General features: G+C 44.7%; 1 protein-coding gene across 1 annotated transcript in view; it reads right to left on the reverse strand.

Annotated features, from left to right (window-relative positions):
• The window catches only part of NDST4 (N-deacetylase and N-sulfotransferase 4), a 64643-nt gene extending 54480 nt beyond the window's left edge, over nucleotides 1-10163 (reverse strand). Inside the window, exon 1 of the mRNA XM_005429556.2 lies at nucleotides 9971-10163. The gene's annotated coding sequence lies outside the window, so the exon portion shown is untranslated. The remainder of the gene's footprint in view (nucleotides 1-9970) is intronic.
• Nucleotides 10164-10600: the final 437 nt, after the last annotated feature.

The raw sequence follows: 10600 nt of genomic DNA on the forward strand, positions 1-10600 counted from the left end.
AGCAGGAATTCAAGCTGGCTCCTCGTGGGCAGCTCCCATGGGCACAGCTTCCCCCAGGGCTCGGTGCCTGAGCCAGCACACTTGGCGAGTGGGCTGGGGGAGCTCCTCTTACCTCTGATCATGGTAGGCAGAGGATCTCTGAGCTCCTTGAGCTTATGGGAAGTAGAAATATGGATATGAAGCCATCAGCTGTGCTGGCTCACCCTGAGGATGGAGCTAACGGGATTGACATCTGCAGTGGGTTCAGAGCATGTCAGTGCTGGCACTGCCCAGCAGAGCAGCAGGACTCTGGTTGTTCCACAGCACTGCGGCCATTCCCAATCTCCTGTCTGCACCACAGTGCACTGCTGGGAGCAATTCACCTGGAGGCAGGCCAGAGCTTTCCCTTCCTTATTCTGCCAATAAATCAGAAGTCAGAATGTCTTTATTGTCTATATATAAAACTTCCCTTTAGGCTAAAAACCTAATGTAAAGCCTTTCCTTTTTCTTTTTTTTCTAAGCTTGTATGAGTCCTGTCATTTACTACCAGCCCAATGAATTATGACAGCTGCCTTGCTGCTCCTTGCATGGGACTCCTCATTCATTACAGAAACAAGCAGCCTGATTTGAGTGATGAATGACTCCTGGTGACCATTTGCAAAAATTCAGGGTTTCTGTTCACTGAGGAAGGAGAAAAAGTGCATTTTTTTATTTTCTTTCTCTCAGAAAAGTTTACAGGAGATTTTTTGGCTGAGCTCACAAAACTTACATCCTCTTTGAAAGTAATTTTTTTTTCCAAACTTGGCCAAGCTGCAACGTGTTTTGTGTTTGTAAATGTGGCTTTGCTTGAGAGGGGTGTCGGTACCAGCTTCTCATAGCTCATCACAACGTATTAGAAAACTCTTTTTGCCTAGGATAAGGCCAGCTTCTGAGCTGATAAGGGCTGCAGAGCTTCTGACTTGTATTTTATCATTTCTGAGTGGAGAGGCTGCTCAGTACTTTCACCTCTTTTGTTTCTTTTCAATGCATAATCATGTGTAAGTTAAACGTCCAATTTTTCGGTGTTTTCAGCCGTTTGATCAAGTCTATATTGTACATGTAATCTTGTGTGATTTCAGAAAGCTAAATGATGCCAAAAGGTGAAGTCAATAATCAATGAATATAAAGCAAAGACTTTGAAATACTTCAACTTGTGCACTTGATGAAAGCTGGTGTGATTTTTAGCATGAAACAGTACTTGGAAGGGAGCTGTTTGACCCTTCTGACTTCTATTTCTCTTTGGCTTTGAGCTTTTCCAGATGATTTCAGAAGGTGGTGAAAAGGCTCCCTGGTGGAGCAGGGGTTGGAGGGTGATTTGCAGATGAGTTTTGCCCATAGGGATCTTCTCACACCTGTGCACATCCTTTGGTTCCCCAGCCCAAATGTGACATTTCATGTGGCTTAGCTCCTTGCAGAAATGTGTTTTAAGACTTAGCCAGACCACCCTTGTGGTGAGTGCTGCCTGATGTTCAGCCTCACCGCTTCCTTCTTGTGACCCGTTAACTTCCGGCAGTCCCACGGTCATTTGGACCACCCAGAAATTCCGTAAATATCCCATCTGGGATGTTTCAGTGAGGCTTCCTCCAAATGGCACCATTCATGTGTCTCTAATGCATTGGTATTTCTGAACATAATGGGTAGTTGCAATATTTCCTCAGGAATTTCTGACCCGTGCTTTCTCTGGAGTGTCAGGTGTGGGAGCCCCCAGAAATCAGTAATTTAGGTATGGTCTGAGGAGAGCCATGCATGAAGAGAGAACCTATATATGTATTTTCTGTTTCTTGACAGAGTGGCTCTAGTGATCATCACAACAGATAAGTGTTAGTGACCACACTCACCATCTGAGCAGCTCCAGATGTTGTGTGGTGGCACAAAAATTATCGCAATACACATGATATTTGGATGTCACAGGCAAAACATCTTAACTCTCAGGACAGACTTAATTTAATTATTATTTTAAATATACCTTCTCAATGCAGTTTCTAATAAATGTGTCTCTCTAGCATGAGTGATAGTGTTAAGATCCACCACTTCTCACCAGTAACTCACCAAAAATTCAAGAAGCTAAACAGCATTAAAGGGTACAAGCCTGGCTTTCCCAAGGTCACTCAGACACCCCGTGGCTGAGCTGGAAACAGCGGCCCCTTGCATGATGCCCTTCAGCAGCTGTTTCTTGATGTGCGTAGGACAGCAAAAGGCTGAGAAGGTGGTGTTGAGAGATGATCTGAAGGGCAGCAGCTTAGTGCCAAAGCCACGATGACAGAACCAAAATGTCAGGGCAGGGAGTTGGAGCTGCAATCACAGAAGTGTGTGCCCTGCAGGACTGAGTCCTTGCTTTGCTTTCCTGGTGGGATTACTGGAGAGGGCAGGTGGAATCACCACACTGTCAGTGCCCCAGCCCAGGGGAATGGAGGTGAATAAAAGCAGGCTTTGCACGGTGCTCTGAGGCAGCCCACAAAACATTGCCCTGACTTGATGCAGCAAATCTCCTGCTCTCACTTGGTTAATGGCTCTTCATCACTTTTCAATTCATAGTTTAATGCTCCAATGGAAGCCAATTTGAATTCATTTAACTCTTGAAATAAAACTTTTGTGAGATGCTGTATCAGATGTTTTATTACAGTCCATCTATTCTGGTACTGTTTTCCCCTTTCCTAAGGCTGTCAATTAGCTATCCAGTTCCAAGAGAATGATTTGTGCTGTGAACTCAGCTGAGACACAACATTTGTGCAGTAGAATGGCTGCCTAACTAGGACTCCTAAAAGCCAATCAATGCAGTAGCCAAACTCTGTACGTGTTGCTTGATTGGGCAGACAAGCAAAGCCATTAAAAAAATTGCTAAACCCCTTTTTTATAGTTCTATTAGCAACCAAGTAACTGCAGATTTTCTGTATTGATTTTGAAAATTTACCAAGGATTACAGGTTGATGGGTGATTACTAAAACTTTACTTTTACAAAAAAAAAGAGATATATTCCCAGGCTCTGGAACAGCCTGTTAGAAGCTGAACTATTTGGTCTTTATGCTTTTTTCTTTTAATAGTTAATTGTTTCCCACACTTTCTGTTGTCCTCTTGCTTTTCTGGGAGCTAAAAACGTTTGCCACCATGTGAGATAATTAAAATGCGTCCACTCTTATACCAATGCCAAAATATTTCACTGAATAACATGTTTTGTGGTGTCTGTATCCTGTCACAGGGACTATTTGTGAGTAAGTCAGATGTGGTCACATCTGTGCTAGGAATTAAAAGGAGGCCACTAACTTATTTCAGAGGGACTACTGCTGTCACATAGTAGTGATCTATTGCTACTGCAGAGGAAGTCTATTTAAACCCAGATAACAAAGACTTTATACTTAAATCTCTCATACAGCACATTTGCCACATGAAATTTAAACAGGGCTTTATTCTGAGTTTGCTCAAGCCCAGTTCCAGCCAGTCAGACACAGTTTTCAAGCTCTGTGTACATTGATTCTCATTATAACAGCTTCCATTTATTTATTCTTTGAGTAATTTCTGCTGGAGTCCCCTATCCCTATCTTTGTCCTCACTGGCCGAAGGGTTTGGTTATTGTTAGAGGATTTGGTAGAAAAAGAGGGAGAAGACACAGAGTTTGGTCCCACCAGTCTCTGATCAGAGCAGATGTGAGGACTGGAGCATCATCCAAGCCCCCAGTCCTGGTGACAACCGGGCAGGGCTTGGCAAGTACTGGCTTCCAAGCAAAATGGAGCAAGGAGAGTAAATGAAGCCAGGGTGGCCCTCCACGTGTGCCTTCTTTTTTTTTTTTTTTTTTTTTTTTTTTTTTTTTTTTTTTTTTTTTTTTTTGTGTGTGTGTGTGCTTCTTGGACTTGTGAACAGCTTCTAAAGGGGAAAATTTGGTCTCTTCCCCCTTGCTCATAAGTACTTGCATTTAGCACTGCTTCTGTTGCATGGCAGTTGGGAAGTAGCAAGTTAAGTTTATAATATCTCTCCTTTCTCTTCCTAGTCTTAGTTCTACTCTAGGTTCTAGGCAGTCCTCCAAGAAAATGTTGAGTCTTAGTACCAGTTCTTTACAGGCAAGATCAGCTTTTTGTGGGGACCACTTAGGGCTGCGCAATGACTGCCGTCAGTAAACCTAATCTAGACAGAGAAATGTGGTCATGTAACAAAAATACTACAATATCCAAGAGACTTTCTCTTGAATGTACTTAAGTGTTGCAGACAAGACAGTCAGAGGAAGTTTTATGCAAGATGATTAACACAAATTGAAATTCTTGCCATGAAATGACTGGAGGGGTACTGTTTGCCTACCAAGAGGAAAAATGCTTTATGGTGAAAAGATAAGGCAGAGGTAGAACCTTTGATTTCTGTCTCTGCCACTATCATGTTTTGCCCTCTGGAGGCCAATGATTTTTTTCAATATTTCATTTTCCCTGTCTTTGTTGAGGAATACTGGTCTGTTCTACCTTTAACATGGGCATTAGCTGTAAAATGCTCTAAGATTATTTGTGTTTGGTTCGGATGTGTATAGCAGGGATATTGCAAAGTGTGCTTTTGGGAAAGCCAGTGCAAAATTCACGCTTTCATGTGCAGGCAAATGTGTTTGCTGTGCTTGCTTCCTATTTCTTCTTTTTTGTTGTACCCTGGTTCAATTCCTTTGTGTTTATTCCTGCCACTGCTTTATGGGGTTTCTCTGAGAGGAGCCACTTTGTCAGCCAAATGAAAGATCTCTGTAGAGATTGCTGGTGTGTCATCTGTGACCTATAGATACTGTTTTGCTCTTGGCTCAAAATACAAACAAATGTTTCCTTTTGAAAGATCTATTCTGTGTTTTGTCTAGATAAAGTTCAATTTGGAAATGCCACTAGTAGGATAAGGGTCCTGCTTGGGAATTCAAGGGATTTTTTTTGTTGAGTCACGCTGAGCTCAGAGACTGGAACTAGAACTAATTCCATTAGAGCTCTGTGATGGAATAGAGAGGCTTTGATTAACCTCTTGCTTTCGTGGAAAATCTGTGTTGATTGAACTACTGAGGCATTAACTGATTGTTGAAGGGGCAGAGTGTGGAATAAAAAAAAATCCAGATGGTTGTCAGTCTTTCTGAACATAGTGCCCCTGAATCAGGCTGGAATTGTCTTTACATCCCTGTCCTCCTGTCCTGAGGGCTGGATGTATAACTCCACTTGGTTTTCAATAACAATCTCCAGGGTGTATCATGGACAAGGAAATCCAGCCTGGCTTTCTGGGTTATGGAAGGGGCTGACAAAATTATGTCTCATCATTTGACACAATATCTTGTAATCCTTAAAGCTCAGTTTTAGGTAACTCTATATACATAGAGACTTTATTTTCTGCCTGAACACAAATATTTTTTTCCATGGAGGAGAAAGCCTTTCGGGAGGTCCTTCAGTTAAAAACCTGAGTGTGCAGAATGATTGCCTGTGATTGATGCAGGCACATGGAGCTTGCACCAAGGCTGATGGGGAGTTAGTCTGATGGGAGCCTGTCACGTGTTTGGAGTCATGCAGGGCTCACTTTGCTTGCTATGTGCACGTTGGATATCACAGAATTCTCTTAGTCTTTAACTGTGATTTTTGAGGTACAAGCAATGGTACCATGCCCTTCTGCAGGTGATTAATTCACCAGGATGCTGATGCACAGTTCCACTCTAAACAGCAGGACTCTAAGGGGGCAGAGTAGTGGAGCCATTTAAAATTGCACCCTGAATAGGGTCTACAGAGTAGTAATAATTAAAAATGCCCTATAGTTATACCAGCTATTTAGTGGGGTAGAATGCAGGTAGTCTGGTAAAATATCAAGGCATTGGGCCCTGCTTTTTTTGGTTTAAATTAAAAAACCCTGAGAAGCTTTGAGGGCTTTAAAATCAAACGTGATCAATAAGTCTAATTTCTGTATCTTACCTAGAAGCCTAGAAGAGTGCACTTTCCTCTCATTTCCAAACATTTCTCTGTGAATCACTGACCACCTGCCCTCCCTTCTGGTGCTTTAGGGGGTGATCTATACCCCAGTGAGAGAGATTAAATTCAAGAATACCCTGAGGGTCTGGAACTTGAGCTCTGGCCTCCTCCTTGCACAATATGGTCCCATGGAAAAGGACAAGATGTTGGCTGGAACAGCCCCTGGAAGTAGAGCACAGAGGAGGTGGGTGCATATTTCATGACAGACTGCTTAACTTTCCAAACAGCCGCCTCTTTTACGGCCAGCAGCTACTATTAATTATTTATCAGAACACTTATTTATACACTAAAAGCTAAATGCAATCCTTTCAGTGGAGCCTGGCAGAGTGTGGGCTGGAATAAGTAGCTGTGGATAGTCCTTCAGGAGGGGAGGTTTCGTGCAGAGCTCTGCTCAGGGGAGAGCCTGTCCACATGATTCTCTCTGCTGTTTGTGCCTGGTGCTGATATTTACATGTGGGAGATGAAAACCCAGCCATTAGTAAGAGTCTGGAGCTGTGGGGCATCAGCCTGGTCTCCCTTGGCCAGGTTTAGGAAGGAGAGTTCTTATGCCACCAGCATCCAAGGAGGAAGAGGGAATCCCTTCCTTTGTGCTTCCTTCCTCATGAAGGAAGCCCACCCTGCTCTGGCTTCTCCTTCTGTGTTTGCTCTGGCTCTGTAAAACCCATCCTTGCAGCAGAGGAGGGAGGATGAATTTGCTCCCTTTGCCTCCACTTGGGGAGAGCAGCTGTGACCCCTTCTGTAGCCAGAGGGAAGGGAATAGGTTTTAATATTTCTCTGTTCCTTTTGAATTGAGTTCAAATGGCCATCCATGACTTGTGGTGCCAATGTGTTTTCCTCATCAAATACTGACATGGTTTCTACACTGGTGTGCTGTTGCCATGTAATTCTGGTGGCATTGCTGTTTAGGTAAAATATTATTATTTTTCTATAGCAACTGTTAGTTTCAGTAGGAATTCCAATTCCACTGTAATTATTAGAGACAGTAGTTGTAATAAATGTTTAGGATTGACGTGCATGATTTTCATTTTCTTCCAGTACCTGATGCTTTTAATGGCTCAATTTTTCTAATTTGAATGTTGACACAGATGGAGAATTGATTCTGAATTTCTATCTAGCACTCTTCTGGGTGGCTTACCTTGGTGGGGGGCATTGCTTTAGCATCTCAAGAGGAGAGAGAGACTTGTTGCTGTGAGCTTTGCCTTCTTCAGCCTATCTCAACAGGGGAGACAGGACTCTTTGATGTTCCACCCAATTTCCAGCAGAGACCCTTCTCCCTAAGAGTCCAGCCCTTCTACCTCCTCTAATGGTCCTCAACTGCATCCCAGGCCTGAGAACAAGGGATCTGATGGGCTGCCCCCTTACACTGTGCTCCTTAACACGCACAATTTCAACCCAGGCTCCCCTCCCCTTGGAAAGTGTGGAGAGCCCTTGGCTCACCCTAAGCTCAATGCCCTGTTCCTGAAATGACTCCCCAGGCTGGGCCAAGTGCAGCTTCCTGCACAATTCCAAGGTAACCTTTCCTTCAGCCATCCAGGCCCCAGCTTGCAATGCCTTGCTGCTCTCAGCCCAGGGGTTGCTTTGTTCAGAAAAGCCAATGGTGTGGGTATGGAAAGCAGTTTCTTGAATGCACCTATGGAGCTGCAGAAAGAGGGTTGGGATTGGATACTCTTTAAGGTCCCTCCCAACCCAAACCATTCTTAGATTCTGGGGTTATGGAAGCTTAGCAAGGCAAACACTTGATGGAAGCAAACAGCAGAGTATTCATGCAGCTGAAGCTCAGCCAGCCCTATGGTCATAGAGGCAGTCAAAGCAAAATTGTTTGTGGGCAAATCAGGATGATTTGGAACAGAAATAATACTTTTTTTTTTTTTGTAGAAGTTCATTATATGGCTTGCTTTACTGCTTGTAGAGAAATGATGAATCTTTTTCTGGGGACATAGAGTTAAATGCAATTTTTTGTTTATCTAACTGAAAACTTAGAGTCAGAACTAATAGGAACTCATTAGCATTTTCTGTGCTCAGTATTGCCATGGGTTTGCAATATACGGTCACATTTTCCTTGAAGTATCTCATTATACTGCTGGGATAATTCCTGTACTGCAACCTTAAAAAATAAAAATCTTTACTATTAGCATATTTTTATCCTGCTCATAGTGACTATGGCAGTTGAACTCTAGAGCAGCTCATGATTCCTGCACAGTGCTAAGGCTGATCATGACCATTACAGAGAGTGATACAGCAGATATCACAGCCTCTGAACACCCATAAAGTTTTAATAGGACTTGCAGAACTTGATAGTGTGAGTTAATAGGGTGTTCAGGCTGAAAAGGATTTGTATGTGGTGTGTGTGTGCGTGTGCAAGTGGTCAGTCACTAAAGCATCCTGCTCTCTGCTGAAATGTAACCCTTTGAATTTGATTTACTCTGATAAAAGGCAAGTTAGAGGAGCATTTCCCCAGCCTTGCAGAAGAGAGTGGTGTCAACAAGACATGAAGGTACTCTGCTTTCAATTCTGAGGCTTTCAGACATTAGGCATCTATTATGAATCCAAAAAAAGGGCCATGTTCTGGGGAAATGGCACAAAACCTGACAGAGAGTTGTAGATTTGTGCACAGAGCAATGGCATGAGGAACATCCAACCCAACTGAGCAGATATCAGAGGATCTGATTGATAAGATTCAGGAGGGAGCTCGAAGCAAAGAATTTCCTTAGTTAAACGGACTTGGCAGTTCACAGCCCACCCCAGCCCCTCCTTTAGAGCAGCATTTCCAGAAGCCAGGCAGGCAGTGCAGCTTTAGGGAGGGGAAAAGGTGCGTGGGGAGAGTGCACAGACAGGATAGGGCAAGACAGGGAGCACCTGGAAACGTGGCCAGCTATTGAAACTTTGTGAAAAGGAGATCCTGCTGTCCTTGCACAGGCTGAACATTTATGGTAGGAGGATCACGATTCAAGCTACTGAAGAAATGGGGTGAAAATGAGTTATTTCTCTTTTTATCTTGTTCTCTGAGAGCATTCACAGCTAGGAGAGGTGGAGTAACCTGCTACAGCGGGTAGGCCAGATTCTGCAGCATTGATTCCCACAGAGGGAAGGAGGGAGACTTCAGGCAATATGAATGAGAATGTGGAAACTGTATGTTTTACTAACAGGAGTTAGTAAAAAATGACCTGGTAAATTCCCTGGGGAAAAGAGAACTTCCTGAGGGTGGGGTTTTGTTGGTATGTGTGCTTAGGATAGTGCGGGGCTTGTGGGAAGAGACTTCTTCACCTCTGAGCATTTTCCTGTGAGTGTTCATTCCCAGCAGCAGTGACTTGGAGTCCCTGTGCCAGCTGTGGGATAAAACCCCTGGGCTGCTGCTGAACAGGGCTCTGGAGCATCTGAAGAGCCCACAGTGATTTCTTCACTATGTGTTAGCTCTTACTGCCTCTAACAATCCTTGCTTCCACTCTATAAACGATCATGCTGTTTAAAAAAAAAAATGTTTCTGACAGATGTAGTTTGCTATCAAAGTGCTGGAAGAGAGCAAATCTGTAGGTTTTGGCTTCCACTACTCTTGCTTTGGTGCATATTTAATGTATCTCCATGGAAAGCTTCTACCAGGTCATTTTAGTGCAGTAGTTCCACTGAACTTTGCTGGATGGTAGCAAAAAAGGCAAAGGATGTAAAGAAGACTAAAGAAGCAACTGTATCCTCTTTTCCCCCTTACCTAACTTCCCGTGCTCTCCCTTCTCTGGCCTTTCATACATGTAGACAGACAGCTGTTTCCCTTGGGAACATCTCTTGGCATCAGGGGCACTTGCATGGTAAAGACTATCTCAAACTTCCAAATAATCCTGGGGATGCCAGGCTCCAGGCAGCTTTTGGAAGCACTTACTGTGCAGAGGTTCCAGGCAGATCATTGGACACGCTGGATATTTGTACCTGCTCTGAGTGTAGGCGCTGTCTGTGTGCTGGTATGAATGTATGCCCACAAGCAGAGGTTGAGAAGCTGAACAGCTTACCTAGAGAAGAATTTCTTTCCTGGTGCGCAGCAAAGAGACTCCTGCTGTTCAAAGCTCTTCACGGGGCTCCAGGTGAACCAGGCAGAGTTCTCAGTTGCCAGTAGCTCTCAGCAGCATCCCAGGAAGGCTTCTCTTGCTCCTGCCCCAGTCATTGAACTCCACCGGCACAGTCACATCTCATTTGTACCCAGCCTGTCCTTTCAGAGCGAGCAGCCAGCTGGAACCATCCAAACCTCTGCTCAGCACAGCGTTCCGAATGCAGTTTTCTTCTTGGGCACGGGTATGACGCCGGGGAGCCGCCAGGCTCCGGCAGAAAGGCTGCGAGAACTCTGGGATCAGCCCAGGAGCCACTGCTCGCGGTCCTGCCGCCGGCGCCGCGCTCGCCCGCGGACTTGCAGGGACTCGGAGCTGCTCTGATGTCATTCCGGCCGAGGAGGGGATGCTCGGCGAGGACGCCGCGGCGGAGGCTGGTTCGGAGATGAGCTGCATTCCTCTCCCGCCGGCCCGATGGATTCCGCGCTCCGCGAGCATTTGCATCATCTGTCATCGTGCGGCTGGACCACCTCCCCTCCTGCCCGCCCCAAATGCGGGAGGGAAGTGCCTCCTCCAGCTCTCGGTTTTACACCTGGA

Source organism: Geospiza fortis, unplaced genomic scaffold, assembly GCF_000277835.1.
Source record: "Geospiza fortis unplaced genomic scaffold, GeoFor_1.0 scaffold896, whole genome shotgun sequence".
Classification (NCBI taxonomy): Eukaryota; Metazoa; Chordata; class Aves; order Passeriformes; family Thraupidae; genus Geospiza; species Geospiza fortis.